Here is a 26,313-nt window from a genome sequence, read left to right as displayed (position 1 = left end):
GATAGATAGATAGATAGATAGATAGATAGATAGATAGATAGATAGATATATGTATATCTACTTTTATTAAATCCAAGCTCATGAGGAAGAAAAGAACAAGCAAAAAATGAATCCTTTCTTCAACATCATCTATCTATGTATGAGTATACATAGCGGTAGAAGTGAAAATCATCTACTCTAAAGACCTAAATTTTACTCTGTTAAAGTTTCATCTTGCTGACTGAATTATGAAATTACTCAGAACATATCTACCTTCCAGTTATTTTTAAGCTTCTTAAGATAGCAAACCTTTAATGGGTTTTCTCATCATCTTGTCCCATAATTTCTCTTCCATCCATCCAAAATAGAAATTAACAGATAGTCTAAAGCATTCAGAGATTCTGATCTGGGCTTCTTGATCCTAAAGGATGTGACAGCCAGCTCACATAGCTAAGTTTGCTTTAAGCATGTATAACTGTGTATGGCACAATGATTTGCATGCAGTTAGATTTTCTTTCTTTTCCTTAAATCAACAACCACATCTAGCAGTTAGATCTTCATTTTATCCTAATTTGGTATATCCCAGATAAAAAGATGAGAGTATCCCATCTTGCACTACAGAATAATGAAAATAAGAGAAGAAAATACATATTTGTTTGTTTTTTAAAGTCCTGATGCTTCAATTAATAGCTGAAGCAAACTCAGGAAATTCAGCAGGAAATCTCAGGAGAGTCATATGTGTGGTTGATGGAGTTGGACTGCAGGAAGAAAAGTGAAAAATAGAAGAAAGGAAAAGCAATGATGGGAGGAATGGTTTAAGGCTTAGATCGCTTCTGACAGTTTTCATCGCACTCAGAAGTCAAAAGGGTGTTCTGGATAAGGAGGGCAAGGTCATTTCAACAATTTTAGCTTAAATCTCAAGAAGGAGCAAAGGGAGCTGCCTTGTTTCCAGAATTGGACAGAGTCCCTCAGTGTCTGCTAAATGTGACAGACAAGCAAACCCTTTGCAGCAGAGGGAAGCAGAAACAACAGACCAGGAATACAACTCTGCGCCCCAGGTCTGAGGATCAAAGGCAGTAGTGGGGCAGCAGGGAGTGTGGAAGAGGGCAGAATAACTTAACAAATTTCATAAGCAGAAACCAAAAGGAGCTATCATTCCATTCACGGACGATCTTTGCTGTAAGTGGACTTGGTTAAATTTTACAACATTTACAGTATAACCAAACAAATACAGGTATGAATTAATCTTTCACAATTTCACATAGCCAATTTTTGAAATATTAGTATTTATTTTCTTCTTCAGAAATATAATTTATTTTCTTCTTCAACATATAATCCTGGGAGGAGGAATTCAGGACAGATTGAAAGAACAAAATTGTGATATGCAGATGACAGCAGGACTTTAGGAAATTGTATAGTCAATGTGCTATTCCTAAGGAGATACAGAAAGGTCATGTCAACTAAAGTGCTGTAAAAACTTATCTTGCCATAGCTCTCTATCTCCTGAAGCAGTTACATTCCCTAACCATCTCAAATAGCCACTGGATTCCACTGAATATCAACAGAAGGATCTCATTTGTCATTTCCTAATCCAAACCATAATTCATCTTTTCAGTGCTCTATCCTTTTCCTAGACTCATCTTCTTGGACAAAGGACTTCTTTCCTTGAGGCTATTCCATTTAGTGATCACTCCCACATCGCTTGTGACTCCCATAATCAATCATATCAAGAATGGAGAAGTCACTTATCACTAGGTTCTCTGTGTTTCTGCTCATGATTGCATGTGCAAGTTTTATGCCTGGTGCAAGGCTTTGCAAGTCAACATCAATTACTTGTTCTTTGAAAGGCCCCGTAGCCATTTTGGCATGGCATAATCTGCAACCTTTGCCCAGAGAATCTCATCTTAGTAATTAGAAAGGGGTATAAGCATACCACTCACTTAAACCTACAGAAATGCAAGGTCAGTTCTCTGCTCTACCACATTTTTTATTCACTCCTTTTCTTTTTCACCACACAGATGCCTAGATTTCTCCACACGGACCGAATGACCTGAGTCCAGTCAGCTCACCTCAAATGTTCCTCAACTTATTCTTATTAAAATGGGAGATACGTGAGTTCTTCACATGGGATGATAAATGTACTTTAAAATACTTCATGTCTAATCCTGAATTGAGATACCTGAGCTATATAGAAAAAAGGAATAAAGTTTTAAAATACTATAAACATTATTTGAATCTTTGCTCTGTCCTTTATTTCCTGTGTGTCAATGGACAAGATCGTCACCTCTCTGAGCCTCACTTTCTTTAATTTGGGGATTATAATACCAAGATTAATTTGGGGATTATAGTACTGAGAATTCTGTGAGATAGTGTATATGAAGTATCTATCCTATATTTTTTAGTTTTAAAGTTTATTTTTGTTATTATTATTAATGATGCATATTTCAGAGTTCATTCATTCCTTTTGTGACATTCTAAAAATGCAGGGTCCCCAGAGCCCAGTGTCTCACTAAAAGGATAGTAGTCAAATAATAATAAAACTTATTTATATATATGTATAACACATTCTTGTATGAATGAATATATGTATATAAATGTATATAATATATATAAATATAAATTCTATACATGTGTAAATATGTATAGAATATGATATATAATTATATCCATAGGCATACATGTATATGCTCATGTGTGTGTGTGTATATATATATATATATATATATGAATAAATATATATAAGTATATATGCAGACCTAATGGAACCACTCAATCCTTACAGCCACGGAGCCAAGCCTGCTGAATATAAGACCCAGCATTTAATTGTTCAATTGAAAAAGTTCAGTTGAGGGGCGCCTGGGTGGCTCAGTCATTAGGCGTCTGCCTTCGGCTCAGGTCATGGTCCCAGGGTCCTGGGATTGAGTCCCGCATAGGGCTTCCTGCTCCATGGGAGGCCTGCTTCTCCCTCTCCCACTCCCCCCACTTGTGTTCTTTCTCTTGCTGTGTCTCTCTCTGTCAAATAAATAAATAATAATAAAAATCTTTAAAAAAAGAAAAAAAAAAGAGAAAGTTCAATTGAAAAAGTACAGTATAGGGGACGCCTGGGTGGCTCAGTTGGTTGAGCGTCTGCCTTTGGCTCAGGAAAAAGTACAGTATAAATTGAAGTTACAGATTTCTAACTGAAAGTTAGAGCACTGATTGGGAAAGATTGGGACACTGTGATTTGGAATGGAAGCACATGGGTGAACTTGAATAATGCTGAACATCCTGAACCTGCTAGTTTTTCTAAGTCTTCTTTATCAGGGAATGCTTCACCTCCTCCCATGTCTGAGGAAACTAGCTTTCCTTGCTTGAAGACCATGTAATAAACTTAGTGAGGCAGTAACATGTAAAGAAATGCTGTACACCGCAAGATCCATCCAAACCACCCATTATTGCCTCTAGATTTATGTTTCGTGTCAAATTTAGTAGGCTTGAAGGAAACAGGAGTTAAGTCTAAGAAGAAGATAGTTTATACTTCATAGTGATTGCAATGTTTTGTTAATTTAAATCACCAGAAACTTTGGAAAATATATGCAGGTGCTAATGAATTCTAAGAGTGTTAAACCACAGAGGACAGAATATCATTTTTTATCACACCAAGTGATTGGTACAGATGCACATCTTATAGCAGACTGGATTTAATATGGTGGCTCCAGCGATAAAAGCAGCTCTAGCAAACTGCTTTAAACTAAAACATGGATTTGAGAGTAGCCTATATGCAACAAAGTTGATTTTCTTTGGTGTAATGTGAAGGGAGGCATCAGAAGGCTTAAGAAGACACATGTGGAAGTAGATATATTATGTGCAACTGCACACTAAACACTCTATTCTTTGAGGGGGCCCAAAGGATGCACCCTTTAACAAACTATTGAGAAATGCATTAGACATGGTAGCTGGTTTCTCCCCATGAGTGATTCAAAAGATGAAGGCTGAAGCCACAATGTCTTTTATGACCTATCCTTAGAAGTCCCACATCATCACTTTCAAAGTATGTTATTGGTCATACTGATTAACCTTAGGGAACTATACAAGGGCATGAATACCAGGAGGCAAAGATGCTTAAGGGCCATTTTGGAGACTAATTACTACATCTTGTTTGTGAATTTGACTTTAAAATAATGAAACTAATTTAAATAATTATGATGGAAAGTTCAAACGACAGAAATATTTTGAAATCTGAGGCTAAACTTTAAATATTGATCTATTCTAATTATTTAGTCCATTCCTGGCATAACCAAAGAGGGAACTATTTCAAATGACTAAACACAGATTTTGGTTGCATATTCCTAAGTGGCATATATCCTAAACACACACACACACACACACACACACACACAAACTGAAAAAAATAATTTCAAACTTTTTTGTGTGATCAAATTATTGGTGGCAGTGTTGACAGTGTTTTTCTGATACTGATAGTGTTATATGTGTATTGTAGAATAAAGCCAAAGAGTAATTATATTGGAGTCATTGGGAAAATGGATTTCTAGCACTGGTTGATAGGAGATCAATGAGGTTGTATATACAATTCTAATTCAAATGGCCCTAAATTTGAATTCAAAGAGTCTGAATGAAGTCATTAAGTATTATGCATGCATTTGTTAGCTGTCCCATGGAAAAGGCCTAGAAACTATGATGAATTTAGTTGCATGATGCTACCAGTGCTAGGACTGTCATCTCTAATATAATTTTCCATACAAAAGTGTCCGGGGCTCCTTGAAGAGCTGTCTGATTCCAGTTCTAGGGAAGAAGATGTACAAAATGAGTCTATCATATTTTGCCAACCAGAAAGCAAAAGAAAGCATCAAAGACTACTGGTGTTTAAATAAAAGAACTCAATAGCCAATTTGAAGGATCTCCCCCTGACCAATGAATTAAAATAAATCAAATATGATTAAATCTATGGATCATTAAGGTTCTTTTAAGAAAAATAAGAAACAACAGAAAGGGGAAAGAGAAAGAAAAGTCATTGTTCACTTAAGGAAGATGCAAAATCACCAATTCATTATTTCGAAAACTGGCTAATACAGAATGAAAAATTTATCCGCCTTTTCCTGCACCAACTGAATCCCAGGGTAACCAAATATGTCTTGAGAAGTTTCTCTTTATAATTATGTTCTAGCTTGTTAACAAGAGAAAGAGATATAATTAGAATATCACCATTTTGCAGTCTTTAATGAATTGGTGGATTTAGTTAATTAATACATTTTAGAGAGGTATCAGTGCTTCCTGATGGAAATAGACAAAACTACTTCTGAAGTATTTTGCAAGAAAATCTAACCTAAATACGGTCAAGCCCATAGATCTAACTTCCAAGTTTCAGAAAATACAAGTCAGAGAAATATGTTATATGATTCCACATCAAAATTCAAGCTGTCATGAATTCAAATAAATGACTGTTTATTCAAACTATAAATTGCAAGGGAAAAAGAAGAATTAATCATTTAAAATTGAGAGACATAAAAATATGTCTACCAATTACAATGCGTGAAACCTTTTTGGCTCTTGTTTTGAACATTTATGAGATGATTGGCAATATTTGAACATGGACTGTGGAGTTTGCTAATATTAAGAAGTGTTATTTTTAAGTGTGGTAATGGTATTACTATTTTTTTAAGAATTTATCTTTTAGGTATATGTACTGACTATTTATAAATAAGATTATACGCTGACCAGAATTTGTTTCAAAATGAAATCTAGAAAGAAAAGTATGGATATAGATGAAACAAAATTGTCCTTAAATTGATAATTGTTGAGTCTGGGTTAATAGGCATATGGCATTAAATTATATATTTTTCTTTATGTATATAAATATATTTTATATATAAAAGTAATTTATATATTACAAAATATATCATTATAATTTATATATAACATATTTGTATTATATAGACAGTCTTTATAATAAAAGATTTTAATTAAAATATGAATCTATGTGCTTTAGGTCTTTTTCTATAAGGTCATTAAAGGTATGACATTTAGTATAGATAGTTATACCATCATATCTCATGTAGTCCCACATTCGTATATATTTTCTTTCTGGCAACTCCTATGATTAAAGTATCTTCCACTCTATCTGTTTTCTTTCCAAACATTTCAGACACCAATGACCTTACAGATTTGCACATGGCTTTGTGCCCAGGCATTAGGACAGGAAGCTAGAGCCAACAATAAAAGTAATGACTAAGCTCTGTCTATTATTATTTAGATGCCCAAAGGGCTTTGAATTCAACAATTAACAAAATTATACTTGGCTGCAGATAGTCACTTAATTTTATAGCCTATTGACTTTGATAGTCATAAGAGAGCATAGATTGTAGAGAGAAAATTGACAAGGATTATAGAGATAAAGATAAAGTGATTGGGTTAATGTCTTATTATCCTTGCATCTCCAGTTCTCTGCATAATGCTTAGCACACAGCAGATGATGAATAAATTTTGATTTATCATTGAAGGAAGGAAGAAAGAATGAAGGATAGAGAAAGGGGAGAAGACAGAATGGAAAGAAGCTTTAGCATTTATCTATTGCTGCTATAATGCTGTATAAAAAGAACCACAAGGGGCACCTGGGTGGCTCATTCAGTTGAGTCTTAGACTCTTGATTTAGGTTCAGGTCATGATTTCAGGTCCTGGGATGGAGCCCTGAGTTGGGCTCTGCACTCAGTGGGGAGTTCACTTGGGATTCTCTCCTCTCCCTCTGCCTTTCCCTGCCCCCACCTCTCTCTTTATCTCTCTCTTTCTCTCTGTCTCTTAAATAAATAAGTAAATCTTAAAACACACACACACATACAACTCCTCAGTGACAAATAACAACAAACTTTCAATGCCCAAGTGCCTGGGTTGCTTTCTAGTTGGATCTGCTGAATTTTGTTGCACTCGCTTTATTGGCATTGGACTTAGGCAGGCCTCAGATAGGACAACTGAAATAATTTGACCCTACTACATATTTCTTAGATTCCAGCATGTTCTAGACTAGGCATGGTGATGGCAGCAATGCAAGAGAGACATCAAGCTTGTTCATTCAAACAGTTTTCCAGCTTCTGTTTGGTCATGTTTGCTATCTTACTGACCCAAACAAGCCATATGGTCAACTCCAGAACACTGCAAAGTTAGATGACAAATACTGGATACATGAAGCAGGGAAGAACTCAGACCATTTTTTGCCATCTACCACAAAAGAAATAAAGATACTATACACATAACAGGGCAAATTGGAGCTCTGAATAGTGCTTGTTTTCTTTTTCTTTTTCTAAGACCCAAACAAAGATTTGGAATCAGTACCAATTAGCTCAGTTAACAATTGACTTTGATTTTTATGTTCAGCTGGAACTTTTATTTCATTCTTTTATTATTAAATATTTATTGAGCTTGACCTCTGCAAATATCTGTATAAAGCATTATCCTTTGCTCATGACAACTACTGGATAAATATTGATTAAAGTAGCAATTTTGATCACCGAGTCATTGTTTACCTTGCACCATTCTTTATTTAGCTCCATTATCCCATATCCAAGAGATGTTATAGGGGAAGCAAGGGCTAGCCTGTTTATCCACTACTGGTATTTCCTTGCATGTGGAGGGAGACTTCATTGGCTAATATTCTCGCATTCCTTATCCATATTCTGACTCCATCTCAGGTGGAATGATTTTCTAACTTGTAAGCATGGAAGGTGAAATTGAGTACTCAATTCCATCCCTCTGTTTCTCTTTCTCATAGGGGTACAAACCCATACCAAGGATATTTTCACTCCACTCTGCTCCTCTAAGAAGTCTCTATGGGAAGAATCCCACCTACTTTGCGTTAAATAGTAAGAAGTCCTCTTGCCTTCAAATATAAGCCAAGTCTTCCTATATTCACTGTATCCATAAATGATGTGTTTTGGTTTCTACCTGCCCAATTCTGGTTCAGAAATTGTATGTGGAAAATGTGTGTTGTGTAAGGCTCTCTGCCTCTAAGACACCTCCAACAGGTCATATTTTATTATTCTCCAGTGATATGTTGTATTTATTAGAAGTTTGGTAATTATGTAGATTTGATGTAATCCAAATGAAAACACGTTGTCCAAACCACATAGTTAGTGGCCTCAGCACAAGATTTTCCAGGATAGCAAGCCACACACAATACCAATCATTTGACAGCAAGTGAAAAATATAATTAATTATATGATCCATAAAATGCTTAATATCCAGAACTTGAAAATATTAAAATGACTACCTTTTCTGTGTTTCTTACAATGTCAAATTTTATCTGGAGAGCTTAATTCAGTCACACTCAGATGGAAAATTTCAATAACCTCCACTTCTACTAACATGTTACTTTTTATTTCCCAAATGATCTACTAACTTTAGTTTTGTATAATGTATTTTTATAAGCATTTTCCCAAGCTGGCTGTATAATATATATTAAAAAAAAAAATCAAAGATGGCTAGCTAATGTTGCAAATAAAGATGCTGGATATAAAGCATTTAAGTGACATTAGCTCTGCACTATGCTTGAAAACAAAGAATAGTTCATTTCTGGGATTCAATATGATTTACATTTGTTTGCTAACAACTGCTATTAAAGCTTGTTTTTAACCATCAAAAAAGTATATCCCAGTATGTAATACAAGGGTTTGCTTAAGGGTAGTGAAATCATCATGACTGGCTTCAAGGATTACTTATTTGGCACAATACAGAATAATGAGTACTAATAAAGTGAATTAAACATTATGAGTTGTGCTGTACATTTTCATGACCTACGGCACCTTCAAGTGGTAAGCAGGGTCATAAGAAAGATAAGATCTATCATACGTTATGCTTCACAAACTATCTCCATAGAAATACAGAGTTCATTTTCTTTCCTGGTCAAAAAGTGTTTGGTTAAGGTTCACTACTGATTCGAAATTTAAATAAAACTTTTCTCATGAATGAGAGGATTTTGTTAGTCATGCGTGTACTGTCTTTTTTTCTGATATGACCTTTGTTTTCAAATGAATGACTTACTCTTCTTCAAAAGCTGATGGATTTTGTGAGGAGGAAAAAAGCTAGTATAGCTTGAAAGGCAACTATTTGCCTTAAGTGCTTATTTCAATATTTTTTGATGCAAGCTAAGATGCATCCAAAACAGTTTTCCTGACTTTATTTGTATCCAGTTTGCCATTTTGGAAATGGACCAGGTATGGAAACGTAATGGAAGAATTGTGGCATTTTATGCAATCCTAAACCTGGCTCTTAATTTAATTTAAATATACTAAAAGATATGAAAATGTGAGATAAAAAGTAACATCATTTTGCCTGTATGATACTATATAGTAGCACACATTTGTCCTACATGGCTGAGTAGCAAAATAAATATATAGAGTACTTATATTGTATTCTTTTCATACTACTTCTTTTACAGTATGAAATTGATTGATGCTTTTGATTAACCTGGCTTTAGCATAAAAGGAGGCACAGCTTATTTTACTCTATTTAAAAATGGTTGGAACTGCAAACTCCAATCCAATATGTAAATAGCTGTTACCTGGATACTAGGGATGCCTTTCATTGTCATCAAAATTAAAACCTTCCTATAGCACAAGGAAATAGACTCATTCGTTTTGTAAAATAACACTCTTTCCCACCACCTAGGGAGCTTTGAGGTTAACAAAAATAACTGCAGATTTAATGTTAACATTTATTTTCGTTTATAGAAACTTATATTTACAGAGCAGATTTAACATTTTAATCAGTGTTGTTAATAAGATTGGTTTTGTTTTCAATTCACAGTTGCTGCTGTGCTCAGATTATTTTATAGCTCAGATAATTCAAAAAAGAAGCATAAATTTAAAAGGCTTAACCAAGGTTTACCATGAAAAAATTCTGTTTGTGTACAATGGGTAAGACTATAAAACAAAAGCCACTTCTTAGAAAATTATTTATTGCTCTTTTATGTAATCGTTGAACACATACTAAGTACCAACTCATCATATGCTGGCTACCACATTAAGTCTATGAGAGACAAACAAACAAATGTACAAGCACATTTAAACTTTGTAGTTATTTGAGGACACAGGTGTGGGTTATACTCTCAATTTTATAGATGAACACACTCAAGTTTAGCAATGTTAAGTAATTTTCCCAGACTACACAACCGGAAAGTGATAGACAATGAATCTGGACTCATATTTTTGGCATTACATCTTAGACACCTCTTTTATTTACTGCCTGCTTTATTTGTTCATCTCCTCTACTTGACTCTAATCTTGAATTTTGAGTTTGTGTTTCTACATTTTTCCTTCTCTTATAAATGCCTTCTGGTGACATTTTCTGACACTCATGAAACGTGGTACAATAAACGTGTGGCCAGTCTCAGTTACAAAGTCATTTTATCGGTGGGACTCTCCTGATCATCCTATTTGAAATTATACCTCTACCCACCGCCCGGTTTTCCCTAAATTTCAACCCTAATTATTTTCCTCATTCTGTTTGTGACTATTCAACACGTGTATATTTTACTGGTTTATTATTGTCTTTCTTCACTAGAATCTAAGCTCTATGAAGTAGTGTTTTCCTCTGTTTTGTTCATTTCTGTATCTGCTAAGACAAAATAGTGCTTGGAATGAACATCCTAGATATTTAATAAATATTTGTTGAATGAATGAATGAATGAGCAACCTGTTCTTGGAGTACAGAATAGACACCACAAAATCCAACCTGGAACCCAATTCAGAAGTCCAGATGCTTAGTTTCACAAATAAAGTGGTGTCAATGAAAAGAATAAATCATTAATCTAAGAAACATTTAATTGGATAGGAAAGGTTAGTCTTGTTTACCTAGTAGATACCTTTTATATTACACACCTCTCTTTTAAATGTGCAGACTTAATGTGACTTCAGATGAATCCATGGGATCTTAGAGTCAGGGAAGCTTAGATTACAAAGTCATCTCATTTATTCCCTTAATGTCCAGAGGAAGAAACTGAGGGTCTGGTTGGTTAAGCAACATATCCAGGGTACACCAGTCCAAGAATTCTCCCTATACAACCTGATTCTATGTAGACAGCAGCAAATAGATTTATAATATATCTACTACAATTTTTATAATACAACTACTATAATATATCTACTTTAATTTTTTAATTTAATGTAATCTACTGTAATGTAATAGATTTATAATATATCTCCTGTAATACCTACTTGTAAATTTTAACTGGAAGCTTTGGTTAATTTTGGTATGCATCAAAATTAGCTGTGAACTAATGATTCCTCCTGATTAAATCTTATGTGTTACAAGCCATTCAACAACGTCTATCTAATCCAAATATCAATTATGTTGAATATAGAACCATGGAATAACAAAGTCTAACCTTGAACAATATTCTCACTGGGTAATGAGAAAATAAAATTATAAGCTATAAAATGGAGGGAAATTCTATATCCAGAGTTTGATGAGAATATTCCTTTTGTACTTGCAATACATCTATTAAATGTTACAGATTGATCTTTAGAGCCCACTGAGTATGAAGGCTTTTCTAATACTTAAAAATGTTACAAGAGAAAAAGACTCATTTTAACATGATTATAAATGAAATAAAAACGTCATAAAGAGTACAAATTTAAAACAATATAGTAGAAACTCTAGCATTTTAAAAATTCCTTCTTGCTCATAAAATTTACTTGAAGGAGTGATTGTAACACCATGCTCTTCCAATTCTCAAGTCACTTCACTTCAAATATAAAGCTGCAGTGATGATAAATAAGTCTCTACAAAATATTTGTAGATAAAAATAAGCACACATTTAATTTCTATATCCATATCTTAAGAAAATAAACAAACTAACAATGAAATGGTGATGTTAACCAGGATTCATCTGATATATTTTCCAAAATATAATCTTGGGAATTGTTTGGAAATATAATTTGGAAATTAATTTTGCAAAACCCTGGGCAAATTATTAACTTGGGTCCCAGAGAGATGGTCTAGAGAGATTATCTGTAAAACCAATTAAAGAAAGAAGATTCATGGAAGTGCTAAGATCTTATTCTGTCACCCCAAATTCTTTTGCTTTACAGGATTTGTTGCTCCATTAAAATAACACAGGAAATGTAAGTCTTGAAAGGTAATTAATTGCTCACCACTTACATATTTTTCCCAATGCTCTTCACACTGCTGCCTTACCCTCATGTTCATTCCCCACAAAGGAAGAGACACTAAATTTAAGTGACTTCCATGTGTTGGGGGTGTTAGAGAATCAACAACCATTCCAGAGCCAGAGGTGTCACCCCGAGGCCTTTCAATATTGGGATAGGTATTATTTTCTACTATTAAATGGAGAACTGAGGTTGCATCTAAGTGTTCATGTTTGCCCAGCCTAGTTCATCCTGTAACATTGTCTGTGCCTGAAGCTTAATGGTGGCCTGATCCCTTGACAGGTGTAACACCCTTGGGCTTCTGTTCTATTTGCAGTGTTTGTCGAACTATAGCCCCATAAGCAGCTACCGTGGCCTCTCTCCTGACTTGGCCCTAGCTCCCAACCTGGACTTTACCTAGCTCACATTCATTCCATAATCACTCTTTGAGCCTGCAGTACTTTCTCTCCCATCCTCTTTCTTGGTTGATGAACTTGGTTCCTATTTCACTGAGAAAACGGAAGCAATCAGAAGAGTTTCCACCCACTCTTACCACCACATTTCATAGTCTAACTATATTTCTCCTGTTATCATGGAGGCACTCTCCATACACCTCTCAAAGGCCAGTCCCTCCTGTCTCTGGGCACCACACGTTGAAAGACACCATTCCAGTCACTGTCCCCTTTCTCTTCCACTTTTTAAAATATTTCCTTTATGACTCATTTCATCAGCATCCAAATACTAAAATATCTTTCTTTAAAAATGTTTCCCTTGAAGATATTTTCCTTCTAGCTGTTATCCGTGTTCTCTTATGTTACTTTATCATAAAATTCCTTTAATGAGTAATTTACTTAGGAGAATAATTGGCTCCATATTCTCTTCTCTCACTCTCTGTTAAACCCACTACATCACCCCCTGCTCCACCAAAAGTTACCATTGGCCACTACATTGCTAAATCCAATTTTCATTTTAGTCCATATTAACAGAATTTGACAGAATTGATCATACGTGTTCTCTTCACATAGTTTCTTCACCCACATCTCTCTTAGTGGCCCCTTTACTGGCTGGTCCTTCTCGGTCTCTCTTGCTTCTTCCTCTACATCCTGTACATATACAACCCAGAGGTTGGTTCTCAGACATCTACTTGTCTCTAAAGATACTGAGTCACTGGGGGAACTCATTCCATTCCATGCCATTAAGTATAAACTATAAAATGACAACCCCCAAATAGATATCTCTAGCCTAGACCTTGTACATCCATTGGTGTCTTTCACAACTCCACTTACATGTCCAATAGGTAGCGTAAAATTAAGAAGTCCTAAAGCAAACTTTTTATTTACCCCACCCAACCTGCTTCTTCCACATTTTTCCCCATCTCAGCAAATGTCAATTTCATCATTCCATTTGTTATGGACAAAATCTTTCACGTCATTGTTGACCCTTTCTTTCTCTCATACCTTGCATCCAATCCATCAAAAAACATTTAAGTTATAGCTTCAAAATATAGTCTGTTCCTAATCATTCCTTACTGTCTTAACTGCCACCATGCTGGGCCTGACCTTCATCATTTCTGGGATTGCCACGAAATGGCCTTCTAACTAAAATCCCAGTCCCCCAGATCTATTCTCCACAGAGATAAGTCTCAACCATCATTTTCAAGTCTAAATCAGATCATTTCATTCCCATGCTAAAAGCCCCCAGTCACTTCCTATCTCATTCAGAATAAAAGGCAATAAGGTCCTTCAGATCTGGTTCCCTGCCTCCTCTCTGACCTTGCCTTCTCCACTCTCCTCTTCTTCCTCTACTCAGTGGCGCTGACTTTGAACAGACCAACCTTACCACCTTAGTGTCTTGGCTTTTGCATTTTCTTCTGCATGAAATGCTTGTCCCAATATCAACTCTCACACTTCCTTCTTCTCTCTGCTCTCCTGTCATCTCATCAGCCAGGTTTTTCTTAAACTCTCTAGGTAAAAAAGCAACACTCCATCTTTGACTCCCCCTATCTCCCTTATTCTGTTTTGTTAACCTTCGCAACACTTTCTGCTACCTGACACATGCCAGTCTCCCATGTGAAAAAAATGGCACAAGATGAAAAACTTATTTTGTTCGCTGTTTCCTTTCCATTGTCCAGAACAGTGCCTGGTAAACAGTAGATGTACAATTAATATTTGTTAAATTAATGAAGATGACTACTCTTTGCAGCCAAAAGGATACTACTATACTCTGTAAAGGCAGTCAATTCTTTTTTCAGGAATTTTTATCAAAACATCTGAAAATTCGGTGGAGGTTACACAGTTTTATATTTCTGATGAATATGCCTTGGGAAATTGACTTTCTTGGTTTTATAATCCTCTTGGCTTCCCACCTTGGCCCACTCTTCTCCTATTTGCCGACATGAATTTAGAAACTCATCCTAGTACTATTTTATTAATGATCGCTTATAAACTCCCTAGTAATCTGCTGTGAATAATTGCCACCAGGGCCTAAAGTGCAGAGAGCTGGTGACCAAGCACTGCACTTTGAAGTCCAAAGAAGACCTCAAACTGTCTGCTCTGATTAGAAGAACAGATGTAATGCATAGTAGGGTTTGCTGACTATTTATAAAGTGGCAAGTAAAACTTGGTCCCCAGATTTATATAAGGAAGCCACTTTGAAAAGATTAAATTCCTGATACAGATGCCAGGATGGTAGTGGTACTTCCTCCTATAATTAGGGAAATAGGCTTCTTTGAAGGTTAGCTGTCCATATCAGTGCAGCCTTTGGCTGATAGCAAGCGGATCGGTGGGTGTCGGCACCTCTGGAGTTGGCTGGACGCATTTTAGAGCATGGTTCAGTGATCTTTTCCTGCAAAGGGCCAGATAGCAAGTATTTTAGGCTGACCATATGCTATGCTGTCTCTGTCCTTTTTTCTTGTTTTTAAAAACAATTCTTGAAAAAAAACAATTCTTTAAAAAAAAAAAAAAATTCCACCTCAGGGGCGCCTGGGTGCCTCAGTTGGTTAAGCATCCGACTCCTGATTTCAGCTCAGGTCATGATATCAGGGTCCTGAGAATGGAGCCCCGTGTTGGGCTCTGCACTGGGCATGGAGCTTGTTTAAGATTCTCTCTCCCCCCGTCGCTGCCCCTCCCCCCTGTTCACATGCCCTCTCTCTCAAATAAATAAATAAATAAATAAATAAATAAATAAATAAATAAATAAAGTGAAATCCATTCTTAGCCCCAGAAGTATACAAAATAGGCCACATTCTGGATTTGATCCATTGCCCATAATTTGCTCACTCTGTTTTAGAGTTTAATGTCCTTTTCTAACAAGTGAAATGAGTCAAGTATAGGATTCCCAGGACATGGGGGAGGAAAGTCCTATACAGATAGAGTATTTAATAAGGGACACAATTAACAAGCAACTGAGGAATGTCCTAACCAACTAGCAAACATTAGCAGACAAGGCAATAGAAATTACAAGTGTAGAACATAATGCATTATAGGGAATATAATTTCAAGTGGTCCTACCAGAGGCAGTGGATGAAGATCTAGGCAGGTAGGATATGGATATGATAAAATATAGATCTTACATCAGGAAAATGAAGAAGACCTGAGAACCGGTATTGAAGGCTTGAATCTTCTTTCTATCCTTGCGAAAAGCATGGTGCACACAGATTTGCCTGCTGAGAAGAGCCCAGATGAAGGAGTTTACCAGGATGTAGCTGCCGTTTATTCAGTGTTCCTATTTTTACTCAAGACCTAGTATATGCCGGACACTTTTCTAGCTACTGCAGGTGTAGCAGTAGATGGAGCAGGCAAGGTCACGTAGCTTGAATCTCCAGTACCTTGAATGAAGTAGCTTGCATTCAAATCAGAAATGGAGGCAGTAAACAAGACCACCAAACAAACAAGATAATTTCAAATAGTGATAAGTTCTTCGTGTCAAACAATCAAGTATGGAGGTGGTCAATTAGGACAAGGAGCCAAACTGAGAGTAACAATCAGGTCTTTATTCACTTACCGTAACAGTGTAAGCAAAAGGCAAAAAAAAAAAAGCACGGCTCACCACTGTTGCGTTTTCCCCCATTGAACCGCATAAGGCAAGGGTCGGGTGGATGAAGCACAGATGGGGAAATCATCTCACTAAAAAAGTGCCCTGTAGAAAAGGCTCCTTTCTCTTTATAGATCCATGGACCAGAGAGGAGGGAGAAGGGGAAGGACTGGGAGGAGAAAGGTACTGAGTCAAGGTGTATGTGCCTCTGCCAAGGTCCCCGATAAGGAGGGCTTCAAATGGAGGAGCCCAGGCTAGGAATGCAGAGGTGTGTATGAGAGCATGAGCGTGGCTGGCCATGGAGCGGGGACGGGTACCAAGTCTTGACTGCAACTCCCTCTAGAAAATTGCAGTGCACTGGCTGTGGTGTGCAGAAGGCCATCCCCCACCTCTACTTCATGAAGCCTGACAGATAATGTTTTATAATTGTCTGCGGTTGGGCCTGAAAGATCACATGGAAGATTTGGCCCTGGAGCAGACTCCTCACTTAGAAAGAAGCTATTTATAGATAAATATAACTGAGAAGGCTTCATCAAAGAGGTAAGCCATTAAGCTGGTGCCGAAATAACAAGAAGGAGGCCACCATACGAAGAGCTGGGGGCCCAGCATTTTAGCAAAGAAAGGAGCACTTGTAAAATGATGCGGGAAGGAGCTTGAAAGAAGCAAGGGGAAAGGGGAAGGGTCCATGTGTGGGGAGCACTGGGAACAAGGAAAGGCTGTTAGGACAGGAGGCATCTCCTCTCCTGCGCTCCTGCCAGGTTCTAAGCATTTCCTGGGAGCTGCAGATACCACCTGAAAGAAATCACACTCTCTGCCACCACCACACACACATCCAGACTCAGGTACAGTCATTGCAAATAAAAAGAAAAGGCCACAGACAACAAACATTTAGTGAGCTTCACTCTATCAGGGGCTGTGTCAGGAGCATTGTCATATTCAGTCCTCAAAGCAACTTTGTATACTGGGTTTTATAAAATGTGTTTTTACCTAAGAAACAAGTAAGTCTCAGAGAGATTAAGAAAATTGTCAAGTACACCGCTTAACTGAAACTCCAGCCCCTGTTCTCCCTTCCATACCACAAGTGACCAGAAGTTTTTGAGACTGATCATTGTGAACCAAGGACTCAAAGCCAGAGAAGCCCCAAGGTTTAAAATGACTTGTTGTTGAGCATGTACTTCTTCCCTTAGGACTCTTTACCTACTATTGTCAAAGGAGTGATTTATGTGATAGTCTTGGATGACGCTGAACATACAGCTTACAGTCTAAGTGACGGATATTACAAATGCCAGAAGCCGCTGGGACAAGTTGGTAAGCAGATCATGATGGCAGCGGACCTCACAGCACCCTGCCAACAGCCCACGCCCCTCGCCACTAGATGCCCTGGGACCATATGCCTCACACTGTACCAAAAGCAATTTTGTGTCCACACGGTTTCAGAAACGCTGCTCTAGCTAACATCTTGGCTGGAACACAGTCCTTTTAGAAGAATTCATGGATAATTAAAAGAAAGAAGCAGTAGGATATGACAGATTAAACAAAAACCTGAGACCGAAGAGCTCAAAGTTATAAGCCTGGCTCAGAAATTAATTTCTTCTGCGTATTCCTTGATGATTTATTTCATCGTCTTTTTAATTTTGGTTCTATTTTACTAAGAATATTAATACATCAAGTTATAACAAAGAGAAATGTGGGTCTTAGTGTTTTTATCTTTGAAATGGGAATAATATATACTCACATTAGAGAATTTGAGACAAAGGAGACGTGTGTTGCATAAGGATGGAGGAGTCCGACTATATGAATATTAAGGTCCTTTTCTGGTCCCAGTATTTTTCCCCACTGCTTAGGACATTTCCCAAGGCTTGAATGGAATATCCTGATTATCACCTGCATTTGTTTTAATGTGTCTTCACTTGCATACCGGCATCCAGGTCTATAGAGAGAATGATTAATATTTGAAAGCAGAAGCAGTGTTGTTATAGACTGTCATCCTAACCAGGACATTTTAATGCAATTGTGCAATGAGACTGGAGTGGAGACCTCAGGTTAATGTCTACTGTCTTTCACTTTCAATTTAAACAGTAGATTAAAGATGATTTGCTCTTTTTGAACATGACAGAGACCTTTTGAGATGAAATGTCTTTAAGCCAATTTGGTTGCTGAAGTTGTTGGGCCCAAATCCCTGAGGGTAAACATTATGGTGACTGCTGAGAAATAGCTCTCAAGTTCCTAGCAATGACTGCTTTTCAACTGCAGCAAAGACAGACAGGAGCACCAGACAGCATTCAGCATCAGTTCTTCCTTCACCAATTTATCTATTCATATGTAGAGAATATTTTCCATAGTAAAAGAGATCAGAGTTTCTCTCCATGCTTTTTTTTTTTCTCCTTTTATTGGTTGGTACACCAGTGATTCCTTTTACTTTCCTGAGAATATGATACACATCCTCATCCACCATAGTTTTTAAAGTCTGTATCCCCCAACTCTTAGTGTGTTTTCTGTTCAATTCAGTGCTACCGCAGCCTGTCAAGCATTTCTGCGGCAAACGTAGGCAATTAACCCCTCTGTTGTAACGTGTTTTTCCCAATTCTTTCAGTTAAATGAACAAACATAAACTTAAAAAAAAGTATGCTGTGAAGTGGATACATTTTGTCCTAGAAAACTAGACCAAAAAAAAAATCATTATTCTAGCTATTCATATGCAGATTGATTTTTTTCCCTACCGCTGCAGATTTTTGTACCTATTAAGTGCCCAAAAATTATTACATTTTGCTTTATTTCATTTGTTTTTAAGGAGAATGAATGAATGACATCTTTTTATCAAATATTTCTCTGGGTTAATTTTAATAAATCTAAGTATACATATTTGCTAGAAAGAAATGTGAGGTTTTCGTTATTACAAGTATAACCCATTCAGTGACTAGGTCAGTTACATTTCATGACTTAAAATCTTTTTAGGAGTCTCAAGTTTCATGACATTCTCATTGCAAATCTGCCTTCAAACAAAAATATTGACAGTGTTTAAAACAGCAGAAAACAGAGTACAACATTAGAGAGAGTACTCTAAAGAATTACAATGAAGAGGGGAAGAAAGCTAAATCCACCTAGTATCTAAGACTAAGATAATCTCTTCTAATCTTTTCCAACTTGCTCAGTAAGAAATGAGAAAGTTCAACAGAACTTGAAGAAACAAAACAGAAAAACATAGGGTAAGGGAAGGAAAAATAAAATAAGATGAAAACAGGGAGGGAGGCAAACCATAAGAGACTCTTAACACTAGGAAACAAACTGAGGGCTGCTAGAGGGGAGGTGGGTAGGGGGGGTGGGCATTAAGGAGGGGGTATAGGGTATTAAGGGGGGATAGGATAATTGAGTGATGGGTATTAAGGAGGGCACGTGATGTAATGAGCACTGGGTGTTACATGCAACTGATGAATCACTCAATTCTACCCCTGAAACTAATAATACACTATATGTTAACTAAACTGAATTGAAATAAAAAATTAAAAAAAGAACTTGATTACAAAAGATTCAGTAAGGTAAGAAAAGGAAAATTGCGGTATGTATTTGCATTCTTTCTTAATTTCCTTCTTGTAATAAGTTTAATAGATTGTTAATTGAATCATAAACATACCAGAATAAAGTAAATTTTATAACTGCTTTTATACTTTTTGAATTTTAATTTGTAAAGATCCCTTATTTTAGAGAAAGAAGCGTGGATTAAGAGCTTGTATTAGAGGAAACCTAGACAAGTTTAAAAAGGTCAAAGCTTAAATAAGGTCCTGGTCTTTTTAAAGCAATAAATGACATCATTTCTCTGAAGTCCATCATCTAGTCAATCAGATGTCCATCCTTTGCACCTCTGGGTTCTAGTACCAGAAGCCTTAACTTGCAAGCCAGGATGCTTTGTAATGCAGCTCTCAGCAGGAGAGGGAACCTGGGGCTTCTTCTTGACCACCTCTGCTGGGCATACTCCTCCTCTTGGCTTTTGACTCTATCCCAGTGACAGAAATGGCACTGTGACCTTTTTCATCCCAGTTTCCTTGTGACCAGAAAAGTAGATAGGTTAGAGAAACAATCTCTGGACCTCAAAATTCCATACTTCAACTTGATCTCAAAGGGTTGTTTATTTGAAAAGAAGCTGACATATACTAGTATGGCCTTACAATACACAGTATTATATAGGACAATACTTAAGGGTAGAAAAATAAATCTCTAAATTATCTCTGCTGACACTATTTCTTCTCCATTCATTCTCTCTCCCCCACCCTCCCTCTCTCCTCCAGTCACCCCTCTTGATGATTGAATTCCTGAAGGACGCAGAAGGCACACACAGCTGGGCCTGAGAAAGTTGTATGCATATATGGGTTTTGTGTGTTAAACTATTTACACTGGTGTGTAGGAGGAAGGGAAAGATTTTGTTGCCTGATAAAGAGCAAGGATAGCACAGGAATGGGAGTTGAGAATAATAAACATTAAGAGCCTCACCAGCTGACATTTAAAATGTTTACAAACCACAGAATTTCCATTAACATAACCAGTGTTATTATAAAGCAATAAGACACAACATAAAGAGACACACATACACAAAATAATCTCTGTGCATTTCCTGCATTAGAACAAATGACACTAGATGACCTCTAAGTTTCTGGGATGACACTACCTCTAGGCCTGGTTCATGTGTAGTGTGGTTATGGGGAGAGTTCAGAAAAAGCATAAAGTATGAGGATATTTTCTTTTTAAATTACAACTAATTTCTTCCCCAGAACATTATGTTCCAGTGTTCCTTAATGGCACAGTCAACCCCTATAAAGTATCTATTTATATTAAAAGATTAAGCTCTAATAATGTGTTTCATTTTTTTTCTTACTTCTCAACAAAGTATATTAGTTCAATGCAGACTCCTTGATTTTTCTAATCATGTTTGCTAATCTACAAAATTCAGTAATTTGCAATGGATCTCCCAGTCATTAGTGTCAATTAGCGAGGCCCTCCCTTGTACCAGATGGTACTGAGGGAACAGAACAAGAGAGTGGGAATAAAATGTGTTTTCTAAAACCCTCCTACATACCACTTTAAACAAAAACTGTGATTTTTAAGAAAAAATATAGTAAGAGTTGTGAACATAACGCCTTGTACTTATGGAGCATCTTAAACCCAGGGAATCCACAAAAAAAAAAAAAAAAAGAAGAAGAAGAAGAAGAAAGAAAGAAATAAAAAGAATTTGCTAATGACAGCCTTATGAGCTGGGTGTAGAAAGTCCATTTGGCAATGATTTCCCTCTGCATATGAAACAAAAATGGTAGTCCCTCCAGGCAGGGCCCTGTTTAAGCTCTGCCTTGGGCTTATTTTTAAAATTTTATTCACTTATAAACGAGGAATTAGCAAATCTTCCTTATTCTATCCTGTCAATTTAGGGTTTGGTTCCTAGAACAGGAAGAAAAAAATTTGAAATAGTCTCAGGCTTTAAAAGGCCTGATCTTTCATTAACTGTAAGCTCCCCACAAATGGAAGCCAGCTATTATTCATCATTACAAGTCTACCTTAGTTATGGGCACATTGTAGGCTCTCCCCAAGTAGATGATGAGTGAATGAATAAGTGAACAGATGAATACGGTCAACCCTTATCCATAACTTACTCTCTCTGACCATCCATTATGGTCCCTCTGACCATCCAGTAACCACAATGCTTCTGCATCCTTTCATGACTCCCTGGCTTAGGTTAGGTTCCCTCCAGGAAAAGAACAAAAAATAATGATTTGAGTGGAACAGTTTATTTGGGAAGTGATCCCAGTAAGCATGAGAAATGAGATGAAGGAGTGAGGCAGGAAAGGAGGTTTATACACGTGTGTCAATGAGGAGATTATCACGGGGTGATGCATAGAGGCCTCAGTCCTGTGGGGGACTTCTCGAAGACTCCATAAAGTAAGTTGCATAGCCCTCCCACCCAGGGCCAAGGACACTGGGGTATTGATCCATCAATTCCTGTCCATCATTGCTTAAGGTATATTCCTGGAAATGTTAACAACCCGGCACTTCCATCTAGCCCCACAAAAAGCTGAGAAACCAAAGTCACCAGTGCTTAGAGTCAGAATCCATTAGCAAAATACAACTGGTGAGCGCTGAGGAAACATGGCAAGGTATCCGTAGTAACTGGCACACTCCCGCAGGTCAACGGATTTTGCAGTCTTTTCCCACCACTCTGAAACAAAAATGGCTTAGACCTACATTGTAGCAATGCAAAGCAATTGCAATTTTACTGTCATTTTGAGACAAATTACTTACACAGGTACAAATATGCACGCAGGTAAATGCAGCATTCTTTTTCACCTTAGTAAGCGAACGTCTTAAATTTATAGCTCTCTTAATTTGTTTTCCATGAAGATAAACTGAATCAAGATCCATGTCTACATGCCAAGATGTGTTCCTATCAAAACAGGTTAAAAATAAAAAGGAAAGGTCATTCACTTTTGCCATCAGTCCTGTTAAAATCTGTGGAGTCTATATGGTAAAATGGGCTTCACGTTACAACTCATGCAGGAAGATCACATTCCTAGACTCATCCAATAGCAGTAACATTTTCCTAACTCTTTTTAATTCTACCATTCCAGATGCCCCCAGCCAGGATTTAGGACCCATCATCCCAAAAGACGTCCATAAAATATGTTTAATTAGTATTCAAAAGTGAGAAGTTAATTCCACCTTGGCACACAACTGACCAGGACTTTCTGTCCCCATCAGAGTTGTTTACTAGAATAGCATCTGTAATAATTTGATTTCCTCCCAAATTATCCCACATGTCCTCATATTTTACCTTCCTATTGAGAAAGTTTAGAGCACTCAGCATGAAATGACTTATGTGCTGTGGTTTGAAGGAGGAACATGCACCAAGTAGGAGTTTTTGGATGGAAGAAATACTCTGAGAAGGTTTCTTAGTATGCTACTCTACTTAAAGTCCACAGGCCCATATGGCCCCAACAATCTGTGTCTCTGCCCACATAGGAGCTCCTGATGTGCTTCAGAATGTAGTCCAATGTTCCCCAAAACACACACACATATTTAGGGCATTCGTTAAAGTCCAAATAGTAAGAACAACCACAGAAGGGGTAATTAGTGTAGTCACTGATGGATATAACAGCTTTTTTCAGTTACAAAAGCTGCTGCTGAATCTTAAATCTCACCAAAATCCATGTCACTGCTTCAAAACCCACTCCTTTTGCTAATTGTCATCAAGGTTATTGCCATGGTCACTTTTCTTTTAAAGATTTTCTAGTCCCAACTGTTCAGTCAAGATGCATTTGATGATTCCGTTTCTTATTTTTATCTCTTGCTCTATTCAAAATTCAAAACTATATTTTACAGATTAGAAAATACTAAGGCTTAAAAAGGGTCATCAGGTCTTCCCAGGACACACAGCTGGTAAGTGACAGAATTGGGATGTTCACTCGGCAGCCAGAGCTCGAGCCATTGTCACCGTGCAGTTCTGGTTCCTTTGTCGTGTTTGCAGCAGTGACATGACCGTGGCCAACAGAGATGGAGAAGATCTGTGGTGGAAGTAATAAGAAATGAAGAGGGAACTCATCAAGAACTGGGAATAAAGAAAAGAATCACAAGGAAAAAATAATAATGAAAAAAGTCAGGGGGTTGTAGTAACATTTTGCGTGTAAATGGTAGTATCTTTTGCCTCCATCTTATCAAGTCATTTCGTACATGTAAATTATCCAACACTCATACCATAATATTTGTTAGTACCTATTGTATTCCGGGCACTCTTCTGGGTACTGCAAATACCAAAACAAAGTCCAAGGCTCCATAGTTTTTCCATTGTAGTACAGCAGGGAAAAACAGCAGACAAAGAAACAAATGGTTAGGTTATATCATCTCAGGTAGTGAAGGACGGATCATGGGGAAGAGGAAACTGTTGAATTATGCCAACTATTGAATTAATTATTTAATTTATTTAACTATCGAATTAAATAACTCAATTCATGCATCTGGTTCACTATTCTAATTCCATTTCCAGTTTAAGCATCTAGTTCACGTATCCAGTTCAGTCATCTAGTTTAAGCATCTGGATCTTTGGGGAATTAATGAATTTGACACTATTTCAGAGAGGCAGGCTTCACTGAAGAAATAACCTTTGAGTATCACTTCGTTGTTATTGTTATCCCAAACATTGCTTCTGGGAGACAGAAAGAGAGTATTTTCACTTTCCTAAGAGGAATTGAAGTCCCAGATGGCTGAAGTGACTTGCCTCCTCTGTCATTATAAAACCTGGAATGAAATAGAGAAGTTCACAGCTCAATTCACTGTTAAAAATTACTGTGTTTGCTCTAAGTATTATTTCATCTGCCCCATTGGCTAGATGAGGTTTATATCATCACTGCAATTTCTTTTTTAACTCATGATGAGAAAACTGAGGAAAAGGATTATTATTAGAATTTACCTCACAGTCAGAGATGGAAAAATCTGAGTCCAAATAGAATTCAGTCTTCACATCTCTGTTCCTGTGTTCTTACAACATGCCCTGTAATTTCCAATGGAGCAATGGGTTTCTAGTGAATATTGACTCGACTTTTCTCCTATAGTAATTTAAAGTAGTGGATATATTTCGACAAGTCTCACCCACTCACCCACTCAGTCTTCTTTAAAAGAGTAGTGTTATATTTAAAAGAAATATATATGAACACATTTCTTAATAGTTTGTCATGTTTATCATTCATGAATATTTAATGATTTTTCTAGAGTTTTAGGTATTTAGAAATCACAGATCCTTGTAAAAATCTGATAAAAGCTATGAACACTCCCTCAAAATAAATGTATAAAACTTTAGGATGCTCACAAACACTTTGAAGCATATTCTTGAACTCACTGGAGTCAATGGACCACCAAGTGAAGAAGTTTTGATAAGGACCAGTGTAATAGTGCACCCACGCCACCCATACAAGCAAACGAATCAGCCAGATCTCTTTAGTTATATCTCCCAGGTTTTTAAATAAATATAATGTTCATCAAGACGAATGTCCATCAATATTAAGAGGACTGCAGGCAGAGATGCACATAATCTAGAGCAAGATAACAGAGGACCTGAGCCACACAGACTTGGCGTGATTCTGTGAGCTTTATATTTTTGGAAATGATATTTAGTATCTTTGAACTTAGTTTCTTCATCAATGAAATGTGAAAATGATCACATTTAAAATCATTTTAAATTAGATAATGTGTGTCAAGTACCTAGCTCTCTGCCTGCACTTCTATAAATATTACATAATTGATCACTATTTGGTTTACTGTTATTGTTACCATGGTGTTATGACTGTGAGTGGGTATCACATCAAGCTGTTGCTGTACTTCAAAGTGATAGAATTTTGACAAGAGCTCCTATCTGAGATGAGAAGTTATTACTAAACAGAAAGTTCCAAATCTGGCCAAAAGAAAAAACAAGAGACATGATCAAAAGATGAACTTCCACACATTATACAGGTATTTTGTAAGTACAGAATGCTATTTAATTGAAACATGGTATAATGAAACACAAAGATGATATATCTGTATTTCCTCTTTTTTTAAAATATTTTAAAAATGTGTTCTGTGAACAAAACACATTTCTACAGATGACATTTAACTAGGACACATTTTCCATTAGCAGGATTATTATCTCCAGATTTTGAAACATTATACAATGGTAAAAAGGATTAACCAAAAGGAAAAAAAAAATCCCCAAAGTGTTTTCCACTGCATCTAGGGATATGCTAAACAACATCTGAACAAAGTTAGCTGACTTTTCACTGCCCCCATTGATATGCTTGGATTTATCTACGAGAAAGATGAGACAGTGGGTATTTATATATTTGGATATATTGGTCTTAAATATTTACACTGCACAAACTGCTTAAGCATTTTAAGGATGTTTTGTGAATTCCTCACAAAGTTTCAGTTGAAATGAAGTTTGTTGAAAATGTCAGCATAAGTGAAACCATTTGTTGACCAGAATGAGCCATATATTATTGGGGTGATGGGAAGTAAGAAAGTAGGCAGATACAGATAGTCATTCTCACTGACCTCATTTTTTTTCACTCATGAAAAATGAGACATAGCAGAGCTCATCTAATCAGAACTGAATGCTCAGGACTTCTGAAAGGTGGCACAGATTTGTTCCACTCCTTCTATT

Source organism: Halichoerus grypus, chromosome 3 (genome assembly GCF_964656455.1).
Source record: "Halichoerus grypus chromosome 3, mHalGry1.hap1.1, whole genome shotgun sequence".
NCBI classification, from domain to species: Eukaryota; Metazoa; Chordata; class Mammalia; order Carnivora; family Phocidae; genus Halichoerus; species Halichoerus grypus.
This window is presented reverse-complemented; position numbering follows the sequence as displayed.